Below are 20462 nucleotides of genomic sequence, written 5' to 3' on the forward strand. Positions count from 1 at the left end.
TTTATCGTTTCAGGGATCGATTCACAGCTCCTGGCCCCGCCACTTTCTTCCCGATCCATGACCTTTGCCGTTTATGAATGCAGCCTCTCCAGATTGTTCCACTCCCTAACTAAAGAAATACATCCTAACTTGCCTGTGACTCATTTGAGTCTTCAACTCTCAGTTGAGACTCCTTGTTGCTGTATCTAATCTCTGCAACATGCCATTCCTCTCACTGTTTTATATATCGTTATCATGCCCCCTCCCTTCCCATCTCTCCTGTCCTCCAGTGTCGTCAGGTCGATTTCACTTAATCTCTCCTCATAGAAAATACCCCTTTGCTCCGTGACTAGTCTTATCGAAAACCTTTGTATTTTCTCTAATTTCTTTGCTTCCATGGAAAAAGTTCTTTGTCTCCACAGAATCCTCAGTGGACCACTCACCTTTTTTTCCTCATCAGTTCTATGATTCACTTTATCTTTCATAGAACCATTTGCTGACATGTACACTCCTAAATATCTGAATAGATTCACCTCCTCCATACTCTCTCCCTTCAATCTGATATCCAGTCTTTCGCCACCTAATATTTTTGTTATCCTCATAAACTTACTCTTTCCTATATTCACTTTTAAGTTTCTTCTTTTACATACCCGACCAAACTCATCCACCAACCTCTGCAACTTCTCTTCAGAATCTCCCAAAAGTACAGTGTCATCAGCAAAGAACAACTGACAACTCTCACTTTGTGATAGATTCTTTTTCTTTTAACCCTACACGTCTTGCCAACACCCTAGCATTCACTTCTCTTACAATTACATCTATAAACATATTGAATTACCATGGTGACATCACACATCTTTGTCCAAGGCCTACTTTTACTGGGAAATAATCTCCCTCTCTCCTATATCCTCTAAACTGAGCCTCACTATCCTCGTAAAAACTCTTTACTTTCAGTAGCCTACCTCCCATTCCATACACCTGCAACATCTGCCACATTGCCCACTTATCCACACTGTCCTACGCCTTTTCCAAATCCATAAATGCAACAAAAACCTATTTAGCCTTATGTAAATACTGTTCACCTGCATGTTTCACTGTAAACACCTGGTCTACACATCCCCTACCTTTCTAAAGTCTCCTTGTTCATCTGCTGTCCTACTCTCCATCTTACTATTAATTCATTCAATAATAACTCTAGCGTACACTTATTCCCCTATAATTTTTGCACTCTGTTTTGTCCCCTTTGCCTTTATATCGGCATGCTCTCTGCCGATCCCTAGGCACCTTACCCTCTCTCATACATTTATTAATTAATAGCACCAACTACTCCAAAACTATATTCCCACCTGCTTTTAGCATTTCTATCTTCACCCCATCAATCCCAGCTGCTTTACCCCCTTTCATTCTACCCACTCCCTCACGAACTTCCCTATTCTCTGAAAATTTATTTTCACAGTCACGTCCTCCTTGCCTGTTTCTTTGATAATGGTTTTTCTTTCAGCAGTCTTTCATTGTATGTCCTTCTTCACTCTTCTGAAGCCCATGAATAATGACTGACCTTTCCCTCTGCGCCTCCCACTGCCTTTCCCTGCTTGTTTCTGGATCCTGTTTGCACATAGTTATTGTCTTCCTTATTATTTCCTGTGAGTCTTGGTGTCCTGGTCGTGCCTTTGCATGGGGCATGTCATCGTCTCTACCTGTAGTCCCCTCACTTACTGCTGTCCCTGCCCCTAACATCTCGGCCCCTTCATTCCTTGGTTTTGCTTGGTGGTCTGAGAGTGCCTTAGCATAAGCTTTGTTTCATTCCTTTCCATTGGGCCCCTCATTTAGTACGGGTGTTCCTGCTCCTGATGGCTTGTCCCTTCTGGCCACTGGCCCTGTAACTCACTTCAGCATATTTACTTCATCTTCTAGGGAATGTTTTTTAGCGTCTGTGGCTTCAGCGTGCGACTCCCATTTCTCTTTCTGTGCCTCCTTCCTCTTCCTCTCTCCCTCTCTCCCCTTCGTTTTTTTCAGAAAGCTCGCCTAGTTTCTGTTCCCACTCATGTGTGTGTGTGTGTACTCACCTAGTTGTACTCACCTAGTTGAGGTTGCAGGGGTCGAGTTCAAGCTCCTGGCCCCGCCTTTTCACTGGTCGCTACTAGGTCACTCTCCCTGAACCATGAGCTTTATCGTACCTCTGCTTAAAGCTATGTATGGATACTGACTCCACTACATCGCTTCCCAAACTATTCCACTTCCTGACTACTCTGTGGCTGAAGAAATACTTCCTAACATCCCTTTGATTCATCTGTGTCTTCAACTTCCAACTGTGTCCCCTTGTTACTGTGTCCAGTCTCTGGAACATCCTGTCTTTGTCCACCTTGTCAATTCCTCTCAGTATTTTGTAAGTCGTTATCATGTTCCCCCTATCTCTCCTGTCCTCCAGTGTCGTCAGGTTGATTTCCCTTAACCTCTCCTCATAGGACATACCTCTTAGCTCTGGGACTAGTCTTGTTGCAAGCCTTTGCACTTTCTCTAGTTTCTTTACATGCTTGGCTAGGTGTGGGTTCCAAACTGGTGCCGCATACTCCAATATGGGCCTAACGTACACGGTGTACAGGGTCCTGAACGATTCCTTATTAAGATGTCGGAATGCTGTTCTGAGGTTTGCCAGACGCCCATATGCTGCAGCAGTTATTTGGTTGATGTGCGCTTCAGGAGATGTGCCTGGTGTTATACTCACCCCAAGATCTTTTTCCTTAAGTGATGTTTGTAGTCTCTGACCCCCTAGACTGTACTCCATCTGCGGTCTTCTTTGCCCTTCCCCAATCCTCATGACTTTGCACTTGGTGGGATTGAACTCCAGGAGCCAGTTGCTGGACCAGGTCTGCAGCCTGTCCAGATCCCTTTGTATTTCTGCCTGGTCTTCGATTGAATGAACTCTTCTCATCAACTTCACGTCATCTGCAAACAGTGACACCTCGGAGTTTATTCCTTCCGTCATGTCGTTCACAAATACCAGAAACAGCACTGGTCCTAGGACTGACCCCTCTGGGACTCCGCTGGTCACAGGTGCCCACTCTGACACCTCGCCTCGTACCATTACTCGCTGCTGTCTTCCTGACAAGTATTCCCTGATCCATTGCAGTGCCTTCCCTGTTATTCCTGCTTGGTCCTCCATTTTTTGCACTAATCTCTTGTGTGGTACTGTGTCAAACGCCTTCTTGCAGTCTAAGAAAATGCAATCCACCCACCCCTCTCTCTCTTGTCTTACTGCTGTCACCATGTCATAGAACTCCAGTAGGTTTGTGACACAGGATTTCCCGTCTCTGAAACCATGTTGTCTGCTGGTGATGAGATCATTCCTTTCTAGATGTTCCACCATTCTTCTCCTGACAATCTTTTCCATGATTTTGCATGCTATACATGTCAGTGACACTGGTCTGTAGTTTAGTGCTTCATGTCTGTCTCCTTTTTTAAAGATTGGTACCACACTTGCTGTCTTCCATGCCTCAGGCAATCTCCCTGTTTCGATAGATGTATTGAATATTGTTGTTAGGGGTACACATAGCGCCTTGCTCCCTCTCTCAGGACCCATGGAGAGATGTTATCTGGCCCCATTGCCTTTGAGGTATCTAGCTCACTCAGAAGCCTCTTCACTTCTTCCTCGGTTGTGTGTACTGTGTCCAGCACATGGTGGTGTACCCCACCTCTCCGTCTTTCTGGAGCCCCTTCTGTCTCCTCTGTGAACACTTCTTTGAATCTCTTGTTGAGTTCCTCACATACTTCACTGTCATCTCTTGTTGTCTCTCCTCCTTCCTTCCTTAGCCTGATTACCTGGTCCTTGACGGTTGTTTTCTTCCTGATGTGGCTGTATAACAGCTTCGGGTCAGATTTGCCTTTCGCTGCTATGTCGTTTTCATATTGACGTTGGGCCTCCCTTCTTATCTGTGCATATTCGTTTCTGGCTCTACGACTGCTCTCCTTATTCTCCTGGGTCCTTTGCCTTCTATATTTCTTCCATTCCCTAGCACACTTGGTTTTTGCCTCCTTTCATCTTTGAGTGAACCATGGGCTTATCCTGGCTTTTTCAGTATTCCTGTTACCCTTGGGTACAAACCTCTCCTCAGCCTCCTTGCACATTGTGACTACATATTCCATCATCTCATTAACTGGTTTCCCTGCCAGTTCTTTGTCCCACTGAACCTCATTCAGGAAGTTCCTCATTCCTGTGTAGTCCCCTTTCCTGTAGTTTGGTTTCATTCGTCCTGGCCTTCCTGCTTCCCCCTCCACCTGTAGCTCTACTGTGTATTCGAAGCTCAAAACCACATGATTGTTGGCCCCAAGGGGTCTTTCATATGTGATGTCCTCAATATCTGCACTACTCAAGGTGAATACTAAGTCCAGTCTTGCTGGTTCATCCTCTCCTCTCTCTCTTGTAGTGTCCCTTACGTGTTGGTACATGAAGTTTTCCAGTACCACCTCCATCATCTTAGCCCTCCATGTATCTTGGCCCCCATGTGGCTCCAAGTTCTCCCATTCGATCTCCTTGTGGTTAAAGTCGCCCATGATCAGGAGCTTTGCCCTGCATGTATGAGCTCTTCTGGCCACTGCAGCCAGTGTGTCAACCATCGCTCTATTGCTCTCGTCATACTCTTGCCTTGGCCTCCTGCTGTTCTGTGGTGGGTTATACATCACTTCAATTATCACCTTGGGACCTCCAGAGTGAAGCGTTCCCGCTATGCAATCACTTTCTTCTCTGCTGTCTCCTCTCTCCAGCTCATCAAAATTCCATCGGTGTTTGATCAGCAATGCCACTCCTCCCCCACCCCCTGTTCCTTCTGTCTTTCCTTAGGATCTGGTATCCCATTGGGAAGATGACATCTGTTATCATACCTGTAAGCTTGGTTTCTGTGATTGCTATGATGTCTGGTGATGCCTCTTTGACTCTTTCGTGCCACTCATCCCACTTGTTTGTTATTCCATCAGCGTTTGTGTACCATACCTTCAGTTTCCTTTCCAACACTGTGGTTTGGGGGGCCTGTGGGGGTGGGAGACCTGGTAGCATACTGTGGGATTCTATGGTTGGGGGTTGGGTGGAAGCTGTGGGTATGGGTTGTATTGTGTGTTGAGATGGTGTGATAGGTGTGGGGTTCTGAGGATAGTTGTGTGTGTGCTTGCTCTTGCTGCTCTGTTCTGCTCTGACTGACCTCTGCTGGCTCCATCCTTGTCTCCTTTCCTAGCTCCTTTCGCTTTTTTGTCCTCTCCCTCAGCTGCTGTCTCTCTTTTTGTGTTCTGTCTCTGTCTAGGAACACCTTCTTGTACTCTTCCGAGCTTCTCAACCGTGGATTTTCTTGGAGGATCCTGTTCCGCACTCTTTCTGTCCTGAGAATCAGCTTGATCGGTCGGTTTCTCCCCTTCAAGTACCCCCCTATTCTCTGAAAATTTACAATCTCGTCCATGTCTTCTCCCCCTATTTCCGTGATGATTTTCTCAATCTCCTTTCTTTCTTCCTGCCGTCTTTCAGTGTGTGTCCTTTCCTCTCTCTCCCAAAGCCCATGGATAAACACTGATTTTGCCCTTTCCTCCTCCCATTGCCTCTCCCTCTGTGACTCTGGTTCCTGTCTGTATGTGGTCATTTTCTCCCTTGATTTTTCCAGTGGCTCTTGGTAGCATGGTTGTGCCTCAGCATTCGACGTATCTCCCTATCCATCTGCACCCATCTTCTCTTCCCTTCCACTCCCTGGCCCTTCTTTGCAGGCTGATAGGACCTTAGCATATTTCATATCTCCTTCCTTCCTGTTCAGCCTCTCAGCTTCGTATGGTGTGTCTTCTCTGGTCACTACCCCTAAGACTTGCTTCAGCCTGTTTACCTCAAATTCTAGGACCTTTACCCTGGCTACTGCAGTTTCGACTTGTGCCTCCCAATTCTTCGTCTCCTTCTCCAACCTCTTTTCCCATTTCACAGAGAGCTCTTTCTCCATTTTTTCAGAAAGCTCTCCTAATTTTCTCTCCCATTCTTGCTCTATCCTTTTCCACTGCTCCTCCATCCATTCCTCCCTACCAGTACCATTGTCATCTGATCCCTGATTCCTGCGAGTCCCAACCATTTTTTTTTTTTTTTTTTTTTTTAGTAAAAGAGAAAGTGAAAAAGAAAAAGGGGGAGAGAGTGAGAGAGAGGGAGAAAGAGAGAGAAGGGGAGGGTAGAAGGAGGGGAAAAGGATGAGAAAGTGAGAGAGAGAGGGAAAAGGTAAGAGAGAGGGGGGAGTGACAAGGGAAGAGAGGGAGAGAGAGAGAAGAGGAAGTGAGAGAGAAAGAGAGGAAGAGAGAGAGAGGGTGAGAGAGAGGGAGAGGGAGGGAGAGGAGAGAGAGAGAGGCGGGGGGGGGAAGGAAGGGTTAGAGGGTCACTTCACAGGAAGGCGTGAAATCCTGTATATGGGTGTGTGTGTCTGTATGTGTGTGTGTGTGTGTGTGTGTGTGTGTGTGTGTGTGTGTGTGTGTGTGTGTGTGTATGTGTGTGTGTGTTTATGTGTGTGTGCATGTGTGTGTGCATGTGTGTGTGTTTGTGTGTGTGTGTGTGTGTGTGTGTGCACGTGTGTATGTGTGCCCCCACTTCTAAGTATTCATACTGCTAATAAATATCAGTAGTAATACCCGTATTTCTAAAACTACCAACAGTGATTCTAGCACTTATCACTTCTACTTATAAAACACAGAAAGTAATTAGGCTGCAAAATTTAGCTTGTCTCAGCTTCTAGGAGTGTCTGACGTCACCCTCACTAGGCTTCCCCTCGCTAGGCTGCTCCTCCCTAGTCAACACTATATTCACCTTATCTATGCTATTTCTGCTCTAATTCTGGTAATAACTTGCAGGAGTGAGTGACCAGTATCTAACAGTGATGCAAGACCAGGATTCAGAACCCCCAAAACAACCCCAACAGGTGAGTGATACTTAAGCTGGCAGTGATGCGATGACAAGTTGCCAGATGCTGATGACGTAGTCGTCGTACACACGCCTTCTATCACTATTTTGAAAATTCTTCACCCGTGATCTTTATAACCGTATATGCTCATGCATCCCGCGTCCCTCAGTGTCACTTATGATAGAATTCTCTTCACTTATATTGGAATACACTTCACATTCGGTGTTACACTTTATATGTATAATGTCACACAACTGTTGTGACGTCACTGTTTCAGCAGGCCTACTGCCACCTTCCCTTGTTATATATTATATTTTTCCTTTCTACTTTTGCTTATTAACTTTTTCACTCTCACTATATGGTGCCCCACATTTCACTTGTTATCCAATCTCTCGAAATTCTTGAACACCCGCTTCCACACTCACTTGAATCTTTGTATATTTGAATCTGTGTAGCAACAGAAGCCTACTAGCCACTAACGGTTTGACACTTTGAAATATTAAAGATTTCAGGCTTCCTCTCGACTTTTTTTAACTAATAACTCTGGTTATCACTCGTAGGATTGTTCACTGACGTTGTCACTACCACTGATTACTGCTAGCAGTTACTGCACGACTTAAAAACCACTAAAGTTCTCGGAGCCTTGTGACCCACGTCTGCTGACTGACTGTGTGTGTGTGTGTGTGTGTGTGTGTACTCACCTAATTATACTCACCTAATTGTGGCTGCAGTGGTCGATACTCAGCTCCTGGTCCCTCCTCTTCATTTATCGCTACTGGGTCCTCTCCCTCTCTGCTTCCTGAGCTTTGTCATGCCTCTTCTTAAACCTATGTATGGTTCCTGCCTCCACTACTTCACTTGATAGGCAATTCCACTTCCTGACGACTCTATGACTGAAGAAATATCTTACTCTTTCCTGTATTCACTTTTAATTTTCTTCTTTTGCACATCCGACCAAATTCATCCACCAATCTCTGCAACTTCTCTTCAGAATCTCCCAAGAGCACAGTGTCATCAGCAAAGAGCAACTCTGACAACTCCCACTTTGTGTGTAATTCTTTATCTTTTAACTCCACGCCTCTTGCAAAGACCCTCGCATTTACTTCTCTTACAACCCCATCTATAAATATATTAAACAACCACGGTGACATCACACATCCTTGTCTAAGGCCTACTTTTACTGGGAAATAATTTCCCTCTTTCCTACATACTTTAACTTGAGCCTCACTATCCTCGTAAAAACTCTTCACTGCTTTCAGTAACCTACCTCCTACACCATACACCTGCAACATCTGCCACATTGCCCCCCTATCCACCCTGTCATACGCCTTTTCCAAATCCATAAATGCCTCAAAGACCTCTTTAGCCTTATCTAAATACTGTTCACTTATATGTTTCACTGTAAACACCTGGTCCACACACCCCCTACCTTTCCTAAAGCCTCCTTGTTCATCTGCTATCCTATTCTCCGTCTTACTCTTAATTCTTTCAGTAATAACTCTACCATACACTTTACCAGGTATACTCAACAGACTTATCCCCCTATAATTTTTGCACTCTCTTTTGTCCCCTTTGCCTTTATACAAAGGAACTATTCATGCTCTCTGCCAATCCCTAGGTACCTTACCCTCTTCCAAACATTAATTAAATAATTGCACCAACCACTCCAAAAATATATCCCCACCTGCTTTTAACATTTCTATCTTTATCCCATCAATCCCGGCTGCCTTACCCCCTTTCATTTTACCTACTGCCTCACGAACTTCCCCCACACTCACAACTGGCTCTTCCTCACTCCTACAAGATGTTATTCCTCCTTGCCCTATACACGAAATCACAGCTTCCCTATCTTCATCAACATTTAACAATTCCTCAAAATATTCCCTCCATCTTCGTAATACCTCTAACTCTCCATTTAATAACTCTCCTCTCCTATTTTTAACTGACAAATCCATTTGTTCTCTAGGCTTCCTTAACTTGTTAATCTCACTCCAAAACTTTTTCTTATTTTCAACAAAATTTGTTGATAACATCTCACCCACTCTCTCATTTGCTCTCTTTTTACATTGCTTCACCACTCTCTTAACCTCTCTCTTTTTCTCCATATACTCTTCCCTCCTTGCATCATTTCTACTTTGTAAAAACTTCTCATATGCTAACTTTTTCTCCCTTACTACTCTCTTCACATCATCATTCCACCAATCGCTCCTCTTCCCTCGCGCACCCACTTTCCTGTAACCACAAACTTCTGCTGAACACTCTAACACTACATTTTAAAACCTACCCCATACCTCTTCGACCCCATTGCCTATGCTCTCATTAGCCCATCTATCCTCCAATAGCTGTTTATATCTTACCCTAACTGCCTCCTCTTTTAGTTTATAAACCTTCACCTCTCTCTTCCCTGATGCTTCTATTCTCCTTGTATCCCATCTACCTTTTACTCTCAGTGTAGCTACAACTAGAAAGTGATCTGATATATCTGTGGCCCCTCTATTAAGTCTACTCAACAGTCTTTTATCTACCAATACATAATCCAACAAACTACTGTCATTTCGCCCTACATCATATCTTGTATACTTATTTATCCTCTTTTTCTTAAAATATGTATTACCTATAACTAAACCCCTTTCTATACAAAGTTCAATCAAAGTGCTCCCATTATCATTTACACCTGGCACCCCAAACTTACCTACCACACCCTCTCTAAAAAATTCTCCTACTTTAGCATTCAGGTCCCCTACCATAATTACTCTCTCACTTGGTTCAAAGGCTCCTATACATTCACTTAACATCTCCCAAAATCTCTCTCTCTCCTCAGCATTCCTCTCTTCTCCAGGTGCATACACGCTTATTATGACCCGCTTTTCGCATCCAACCTTTACTTTAATCCACATAATTCTTGAATTTACACATTCATATTCTCTTTTCTCCTTCCATAACTGATCCTTCAACATTACTGCTACCCCTTCCTTAGCTCTAACTCTCAGATACTCCAGATTTAATCCCATTTATTTCCCCCCACCGAAACTCCCCTACCCCCTTCAGCTTTGTTTCGCTTAGGGCCAGGACATCCAACTTCTTTTCATTCATAACATCAGCAATCATCTGTTTCTTGTCATCCGCACTACATCCACGCACATTCAAGCATCCCAGTTTTATAAAGTTTTTCTTCTTCTCTTTTTTAGTAAATGTCTACAGGAGAAGGGGTTACTAGCCCATTGCTCCCGGCATTTTAGTCGCCTCATACGACACGCATGGCTTACGGAGGAAAGATTCTTTTCCACTTCCCCATGGACAATAGAAGAAATAAAGAAGAACAAGAGCTATTTAGAAAAAGGAGAAAAACCTAGATGCATGTATATATAGATGCATGTGCGTGTCTGTGAAGTGTGACCAAAGTGTAAGTAGGAGTAGCAAGATAGCCCTGTTATCTAGCGTGTGTTGAGACAGAAAAAGACACCAGCAATCCTACCATCATGCAAAACAGTTACAGGTTTCTGTTTCACAGTCATCTGGCAGGACGGTAGTACTACCCTGGGTGGTTGCTCTCTACCAACCTACTATCTACATGTCGTTATCATGTCTCCCCCTGACCCTCTTGTCCTTCAGTGTCGTCAGGCCGATTTCCCTTAGCCTTTCTTCGTAGGACAATCCCCTTAGCTCTGAGACTAGACTTGTTGCAAACATTTGCACTTTCTCTACTTTCTTGACAAGCTTAACCAAGTTGGTGCTGTATACTCCAATATGGGCCTGACGTGTATGGTGTACAGAGTCTTGAACGATTCCTTACTGAGGTATCGGAACGTTATTCTCAGGTTTGCCAGACGCCCATATGATGCAGCAGTTATCAGACCGATGTGCGCCTCAGGAGATGTGCTCGGTATTATACTCACCCCAAGATCATTTTCCTTGAGTTAGGTTTACAGTCTTCGGCCAACTAGGCTACACTCTGTCTTTGGTCTTCTTTGCCCTTTCCCGATCTTCATGACTTTGCATTTGGCGGGGTTAAATTCAAGGAACCAGTTGCTGGACCAGGCTTGTAGCCTGTCCAAGTCTCTTTGCAGTCCTGCCTGATCCTCGACCGTTTTAATTCTTCTCATTAACTTCACATCATCTGTAAACAGAGACGCTTCTGAGTCTATCCCCTCCGTTATGTCATTCACATATACCAAAAACAGCACAGGCCCTAGGACTGACCCTTGTGGAAACCCGCTCATCACAGGTACCCACTCTGACACCTCGTCACGTACCATAACTCGTTCTTGCCTCCCTGTAAGACATTCTCTAATCCATTGCAGTGCTTTTCCTGCTATGCGTCACTGATCCTCTAGCTTTTACATTAACCTCTTGTGAGGAACTGTGTCGAAGGCCTTCTTGCAGTCCAAGAAAATGCAGTCTATCCACCCCTTACTCTCGTGTCTTACTTCTGTTACCTTATCATAAAACTCCAGTAGATTTATGACATAGGATTTTCCTGATAATCTTCTCCATGACTTTGCATACTATACAAGTTAGTGACACTGGGCAGTAGTTTCAAGGCCTCGTGTCTGTCTCCTTTCTTAAAAATTAGGACTACATTTGTGTGTGTGTGTGTGTGTGTGTACTCACCTGATTGTGGTTGCAGGGGTCGAGACTCAGTTCCTGGCCCCGCCTCTTCACCGACCGCTACTAGGCCCTCCCTCCCCTGCTCCTTGAGCTATATCATGCCTAGTCTTACAACTATGTATAGTTCCTGCCTCTACTACATCGCTTGCCAGACTATTCCACTTCCTAACTACTCTATGACTGAAGAAATACTTCCTAACATCGCTTTGACTCATCTGAGTCTTCAGCTTCCAATTGTGACTCCTTGTTTCTGTGTTCCATCTCTGGAACATCCTGTCTCTGTCCACCTTGTCTATTCCACGCAGTATTTTGTATGTCGTTATCATGTCTCCCCTGACCCTCCTGTCCTCCAGTGTTGTCAGACCGATTTCCCTTAACCTTTCTTCATAGGACATTCGCCTTAGCTCTGGAACTAGCCTTGTTGCAAACCTTTGCACTTTCTCTAATTTCTTGACGTGTTTGACCAGGTGTGGGTTCCAAACTGGTGCTGCGTACTTCAGTATGGGCCTGACGTACACAGTGTATAAAGTCTTGAACGATTCCTTTCTCAGGTACCTGAACGTTATTCTCAGGTTTGCCAAGCGCCCATATGCCGCAGCAGTTATCTGAATCTGTGGTTCTGGCGATGAGTTCGGTATTATACTCACTCCTAGGTCTTTCTCCTTGAGTGAGGTTTGCAGTCTTTGGCCGCCTTACCTATACTCTGCGGTCTTTTTTGCCCTTTTCAGATCTTCATGACTTTGCATTTGGAGGGGTTAAATTCTATGAGCCAGTTGCTGGACTATGCTTTCAGCCTGTCCAAGTCTCTTTGTAGACCTGTCTGGTCTGCATCTGATTTAAATCTCCTCTTTAACTTCAAATCATCTGCAAATAAGGGCACTTCTGAGTCTATCCCTTCCGTCATGTCATTCACATATACCAAGAATAGCACTGGTCCCAGGACTGACTCCTGTGGGACCCCGCTCGTCACAGGTGCCCACTGTTATACCTCATCACGTACCATGACTCGCTGTTGCCTCCCTGTTATGTATTCTCTGATCCACTGAAGTGCCCTTCCTGTTATACGTGCCTGATCCTCTAGCTTCTGTACTAATCTCTTGTGAGGAACTCTGTCGAAGGCCTTCTTGCAGTCCAAGAAAATGCATGTGTGTGTGTACTCACCTAGCTGTACTCACCTAGTTGAGGCTGCTGGGGTCGAGTCCCAGCTCCTGGCCCCCGCCTCTTTACTGGTCGCTACTAGGTCACTCTCCCTGAACAGTGATCTTTATCATACCTCTGCTTAAAGCTATGGATCCTGCCTCCACTACATCGCTTCCCAAACTATTCCACTTCCTGACTACTCTGTGGCTGAAGAAATGCTTCCTAATATCCCTGTGATTCATCTGTGTCTTCAACTTCCAACTGTGTCCCCTTGTTGCTGTGTCTCATCTCTGGAGCATCCTGTCTTTGTGTGTGTGTATGTGTGTGTGTGTGTGCGTGTGTGTGTGTGTGTGTGTGTGTGTGTGTGTGTGTGTGTGTGTGTGTGTGTGTGTGTGTGTGTGTGTGTGTAAATTCACCTAATGGTACACAATTATTTGTGCCGCAGGGGTCGTGCCTCTGCTCCTGGCACTGCCTCTTAACTTTATACTTGCTGCCTTTACTTCCTTTCAGCCTTGAGACTACTGTCATACCTCTCCCTAAAACAAAGTATGGATCCTGCCTCCAGGAGTTTGTCTTCAAGGTTAATCAAATTTCTGACTTCCCAGAGGCCTGAAAAAAAAATACTTCGTGACATCACTGTGTCTCATCTGTGACATCACTGTCTCATCTGTGTTTCTAACTTCAAGTTGTGAACTCGTGCACTTGATGTACACTTTTGCATTTTTTCCAGTTTCCTAACTTGCTTAACAAGACAAGGCTTCCATGCTTATATATTCACTAAACTAGGCCTACCGAATGTGGTGCATAAGGTCGTGAATGAAAAATTGTTGAGGTTCTTGTAGGCTACTTTTAGATTTACCAAATTAGAAGTTCGTTGTATAACTTTGGTGATATGCTCGGCACTGTGCTCACCCCTAGGTCTTTCTGCTTGAGCGAGGTCTGCAGCCTCTGACCCCTGAGTTCATTTTCAGTTTTCGATCATATCTCTTCCTGCTTCTTTTGTAGTCTTTCCTCATCATCTCTTTATATTTTCCTCTTTAACTTTACATTATCTGCTAACAGGGAAACACCTGACTCAGTCCTATGTGGAGTGTCATTCACATTTGCCAGAAACAGCAGTGGACCTGAACCCATCCTTGAAGAACCTCGCTTCCATCAAGGAAACTCAGTTGTTTTTCCATATATTTCCTTGTTTTTCGTATTGTGTCCGTTGATGTTCTCTTTGTCTATGATGTTTATATTTTTCTCACTAAGAACACTTTTTTTCAACTCCTCACGATCTTTTATGTCGCTTCACTGAGTTCTCTCTCTATCTTCAGTTTTATTACCACATCTTCAGCCAGAAACTTGTCACTTCAAGGCCCATTCTTTAAATCGTATATTGGACCTCACCCAGGAACACCAGATATAGTCCTGACAAACAGAGACTGTGACCTCTTTCATTGTCGTATCTCTCCTGGTGGAAACGTAGGATCTGACCATATCCCTGTTATAATACAACTACAAACTTCTCCATTTAGAATACCTGCACCTCCTATACCCAATCTTAACATCCTAGGATTTGACCCCTTCAGGGCATTTCTGAGTGAAGATGAAATTGTGTCGTTGGAAAATCTACCTTCCACTACAATTGATGACGCGATCAGGTCCCTTCACAATCGAATAATTGAAGCTACTAATGCAACTTGCCAATTAGCGTCCACAAAGATCTATCAACAATATAAACCTACTAGGGAAATTAGAGACACTTTAAGAAATTATTAAGCAGAATGCCGAAGGCATCTTCAAACGCGACAACCACCAGTAGCTACATTGCACAGATTGAGGCAAGAATTAATTAACATTATTAGTCATCACAAACGTGACTTATGGAAATTGCTAGTTCTCCAAGCTAATCAGTATAAACGTGAGCCAGCAAAGTTTTGGAGTAAGATCCGACAACTGTTAGGGGCAAAGCACAAGGCCCCTAACTACCTAATTCATACCTTCACTGATGAGGATGATGAAGATGTTGAGATTAAACTTGATGATCCACAGGACCAGGCTAATTTGATGGGTGATGTATGGGAGAAAATTCTCTCCCATAATAACAGTCGTCGATTTAACAATAATCACTATCAGTTGGTAAATGAATGGAGAGATGAGAACTTAGATGATCTACAACCACTACCTTCCATCGATACATCAACTCTTGAAGATGCCCACCCGCTTACTAGACCTATTACATTACTCGAGATGAGTCAGGTTATTGGAAGAATGCGAAATAGAGCCCCTGGTCTCTCTGGAATAACAATGAAACAAATAAAGTTCCTACCCAGAAATTGTAAACAGTCTCTGGTTAATATCTTTAATGCCATCTTGGCCTCAGGACATTTTCCAGTGGTTTTTAAGACTGCTAAGATGACCTTTCTTGCTAAGCCCAATAAAGACATCCACCAACCAGGAACTATAGACCTATATCTTTACTTGAAGTCACTGGAAAAGTTCTTGAGAAGATCATTTCCAACACACTGAACTACTATATGGAGTTTAATCACCTTTTTACTGAAAAACAATTTGGCTTTAGAACACATAGAGGAACCAATCATGCAATAAATATTATTTTCGATACTGTAGCAAGTCTAAAACATCAGGGCAATCTTGCCCTAATTGCCACCAGAGATGTTCATAAAGCTTTTGATAGCTTATGGCATGATGACGTTATATACAAACTCATTGACCTACCAGACCATAACTGGACTTTTCTCAGATTAATATATAATTTCTTAACTCAAAGAAAAACCATTCCCACCTTTCATGGCAAGTCGACAGAGTCTTTTATACAAACAGCTGGTGTCCCACAAGGTTCTTGTCTTAGTCCAATTCTCTTCAACATTTATATGAATGACCTTCCTTAGCCAGAGTTTAATGATACAATTATAACAGTTTGCAGATGATGTTATCCATGTCGTCTCATCAACTCCGGTAACAGGAAAATACGAGTATGAGAGAGTCATAGAAAAAATGAATATTGAACTTCGTCGAACATCTAATTGGGAAAAGAAATGGAGAATTACGACTAATCCTGACAAAGTCCTTGTTAGCACGATAGGATGTTTTGCATCAACCATCGAAGATAAAGGGGGTATCTCCATCAGAGGTACACCTGTAGCCATTAGAAACCCTAACAAGATCTTGGGATATAAAAAAGACAGGCTGCTCCACTCAACATCTCATGTAACTAAAAAGATCAACGTTGCCAAAGTCGGTCTTAATAGTCTCTTTCGATTCAATCAAGCCCCTCCACATGTCAAAAAACATCTGTATAAAATGATAATAAGACCAATACTCGAATATCCATGTGTCCCAATGTCATTAACAACAAAGACCAACATGCTACGGTTGCAACGGGTCCAGAATAGAGCTCTTCGCTTCATTACGGGTACCAGGAGGAGAGACAGAGTTAAAATGGCAAATTTACACGTACAACAAGATATTACTGCCTTAAATGTACGCCTTGACACCCTGAAGAAGAAACAACTCTATGCAATGCAAGAACTATACATGCCAGATAGAGAACATCCTATACAAATTGTAAATACCGCGGATTATATCATCAATACTCCTCACAGGACTCAAAGAATGACTCTCCCACAGAGGGTCCGTCGTTTTATCCATAAAGATGATTACCATCGACCAATGATATTGAGCAACCTCCCTGATGAAAATGATTGGATAACACCAGAATCCTTCTATGTTTACAAAGAAAATCATCGCCCCTAATTAGGGAGACATCTTATATAACAATCTACTGTAAAAATTATGCTAAATTTACTATGGCAGGACTCCACCTGTAAGAAGCCATTGTCAAGTAATTCTTTATAAAATGGCCTAGAAATTATTGCCTTCATTGCCGCTTAAATATCCGTTGTGCAATTGCAAAAAAAAAAAAAAAGGCAATTGCAACTTGTATATTTACTACCAATTCAGAGTCATGTACTTATATATCTGTTATATCTATGTGACTCTGATGGGTTAGTATTATACCCCTTTAAGAATATCTTATTATTTCACATACACCTTTTAAATTACACCAAAGTAGTTGGGCCACTTACCTTTTATATCCTACCTCTCTCCCCCCTCCCAACCTTTTCCAATATTTCTATCCTTACCCATCCTTCTTCCTTACCCATCCTTCTTCCTTACCCATCCTTCTTCCTTACCCATCCTTCTTCCTTACCCATCCCCCTCCCTTACCCATCTTACCAAAGCTCTGGTCATAAGAAGAAGAAGATCTTATGTTGTTGTTTTTTTCTGATATGACTGTGAAGCATTTTCGGCTCAGATTCGAATATTGATACTATGACATTCCCCAATTCTTCCTCAGTTCTCAGTCTAGAATCTTTCTTTCTACATCTTTTCCATGTTCTTGCACTTTTCTACACTGATAGTACCCATCATCTCCTCTTATTCTTGTGGGTTTAAAGCTGACCCAACATTCTCTGGTCAGGAAGTCCCTCATCTCCTACTCTGACTTTCCTTCCAGTTCCCCACTGCATCTCTCCCGAGAATTCTCTCATCTCTGCACAATTCTCTATATTAAAACCTTGTTTCTCCCTCCCACCACCTGCTATTTTACTCCCGCAATGTTTACTTCCACAAGTTATCTAAAATACACCACCATATTGACACTGGCATAAGTTTCGCCCATAACAGTTACACTTACGGTGAATGCGAGATTAGTTCATCCTCTTCCTCTCTATCTTTGTGTGTGTTTAATACTCTGACATAAAATTTTCAATAACAGCTTCCATCATTATAGTCCTCCACATTTCTGGACCTCTATTTAGGTCCGAATTCTCCCAGCTTATTTAATTCAAAATAGTATCATGTAGCGTCAGATTAAATAAGATTATTTACGTATATCACACGAGTGTTCTTGTGGATGAAGTTGGATGTGGTGGATAATATCCATTATTCCATTTTTAGGGAAAAGATTATGGAGTGAGTTAAGTGACTCTAACTGAAATATCACTGTTTATTAAGTGAGAATGACGGGTTGTGTTTCTGGGAACGTCGTCTGTGACGGTAATTGTGTTGAGGTGAGAGCAATAATATTTTGGTGACTAATGTGGAGAATTTATGTTTGAACACAACCATTGACAGGAGATTTACTGTGTTAAAACTGGTGGTGTATATGTTAGTGTGGATCACATAATGTTTTTTGATCAGTTTACTGGGGAAAACACCAAGAGGTCTCAGACTATTATACTGGGGAGAAAGCCAAGAGGAGGTCTCAGACCATTTTACTGGGGAGGACACCAAGAAAAGGTCTCAGACCATTTTACTGGGGAGAACACCAAAAGGAGGTCTCAGACCATTCATCATGGGATAATGCTAACCCCCTGGCAGACAAAACGCTTCTTTGCCTCATAACATAATCTTAAAACATAATGGATGCCTCAGAATGCATTTAAAATCTCTTTTGATATTCTTACTCTCTTCTCTGCAGTCTACAATATGTATATATATATATATATATATATATATATATATATATATATATATATATATATATATATATATATATATATATATATATATATATATATATATATATATATATATATATAATATATATATATATATATATATATATATATATATATATATATATATATATATATATATATATATGCAATATATATATAATCTATACATATACATATATATGCAATAAGATCACAGTGAACAGGAGATTTCAAAATATGCAAAACAACCACTCTGAAAGAATAGAGAAATTCAAAGCGCTTTCGTCACTACTCACATTATCAAGGAACTATCATAGTTCCTTGATAATGTGAGTAGTCACGAAAGCGCTTGGAATTTCTCTATTCTTTCAGAGTGGTTGTTTTGCATATATATATATATATATATATATATATATATATATATATATATATATATATATATATATATATATATATATATATATATATATATATATATATATATATATATATATATATATATATATATATATATATATATATATATATATATATATATATATATATATGTCGTGCCGAATAGGCAGAACTTGCAGAAGGCAGGTGTTCTGAGAGTATTCAGAGGTGATTTTGGGGGTGTTCGAATGATGTTTTTGGAGTATTTAAAGGCAATTGATTGTGTTTTTTGGTGATGTTCAAAGTAAAGTGTTTGAGTTAGTTTTTGTGATAATGTTGTGAAGTCTGGAGGAGTTTGGGGGGATGAGTTTGGGGGGATGAGTTTGGGGGGATGAGTTGTAATTTAATGAAATGTGTAAGTGTAGATAAATTAGAGCTGTCAAATCTTATTTGGGAGTATTCAAAATGTTGTCTTGGAAGTGTTTCAGTGTTGTTTGGAAATGTTCAAAGGTATTTTTGTGAGTATTCAAATGATTTATGAGAGTGTTTTGAAGGTGTTCAAAGTAAAGTGAGGTGTGTGTGCGTATTAACTTCGTAATTTGTAAAATTTTGACTAGTGAATTTATCGAAAAGTGGTTATAAGTGTTGTGGTGACTTTCTGATGAAATAGTTAAAACGAGAAAAATTGGGGGTTATGAGTGAAAATTGTGAGGTGTTGGTTGGAGTGTGAGGGTTCGGGAGGGTGGGGAGGAGGAGAGAGAGAAGGTTGCTTCGTGGGGAGTGACCTGAGATGAAATAGTTAAAACGAGAAAAAATGTCTTGACTTGTGTTGTAAAGAAATTGTGGATTGTTGTGGGTATTAACGAAAAAAATTTGAAATTATTTGGGTTATCCTGGGTTAATTAGTGAAAATGTTTTCCCTATGTTGTATATGAAATGTGTTGGGGGGGAAGTCGACAAGATTCAGCCTGTGTGCGGGGTGATCGCGTGACGTCACTGACATAGGGGGAAGTCGACAAGATTCAGCCTGTGTGTGTGGGGGTCATCACGTGACGTCACTGACATAGGGGAAGTCGCCAAGATTCAGCCTGTGTGTGTGGGGGTCATCAAGTGACGTCACTGACATAGGGGGAAGTCGACAAGATTCAGCCTGTATGTGTGAGGTCATCACGTGACGTCACTGACCGCCGAGTAAACACACTTTTTAGTTCATTTAACATTAATGAGAGGAATACTGACGTCACACTTGTTTAGACCTGTAGTAAGAGAGAGCACCATGCCCCATAGGAGGAGTTCATTTGAATGCTTACCCCCAGAGGGGGGAATCCAAAAAACTTTGATCCGAGGAGATGGAGTCTTTGTATTATCGAGAAAACTTGATCCATGGAGATGGAGTCTTTGTATTTATCGAGAAAAGCTTGATCCAAGGAGATGGAGACTTTGATTTCGAGAAAAATTTGATCCGAGGAATTGGAGTCTTTGTATTATCGAGAAAAACTTTGATCCAAGGAGATGGAGACTTCCAAAAAACTTGATCCGAGGAATTGGAGTCTTTGATATCGAGAAAAAAAAATTTGGGGTGGGGGTGAAAGTGGGAGGGGCAATCCAAAAAACTTGATTCGAGGAGAGCACAATAAAATGAAATTCAAAAAAAAATTGAAAAAAATTGGAAAAAAATTCGGGGGCGCGGGAGCGATCCGGACGACGCTGCAGAAGGCGCAGCAGAAGGCGTGGTCGGGCGCGACGGCCGAGGCGCGGTGGGGCGGGTGGGGAGGCGCGGGTGGAGGGCACGGGTGGGGGGGCCGGGTGGGGGGCGCTGGTGGGGGGGGCGCGGGTCGGGGGGAGCGGGTGGGGGTCGTGGGCGGGGGTCGTGTGCGGGGGTCATGGGCGGGGGTCGTGGGCGGGGGTCGTGGGCGGGTCGTGGGCGGGGGTCGTGGGCGGGGGG

The sequence above is a fragment of the Cherax quadricarinatus genome, chromosome 10, assembly GCF_038502225.1.
Source record: "Cherax quadricarinatus isolate ZL_2023a chromosome 10, ASM3850222v1, whole genome shotgun sequence".
Taxonomy (NCBI): domain Eukaryota; kingdom Metazoa; phylum Arthropoda; class Malacostraca; order Decapoda; family Parastacidae; genus Cherax; species Cherax quadricarinatus.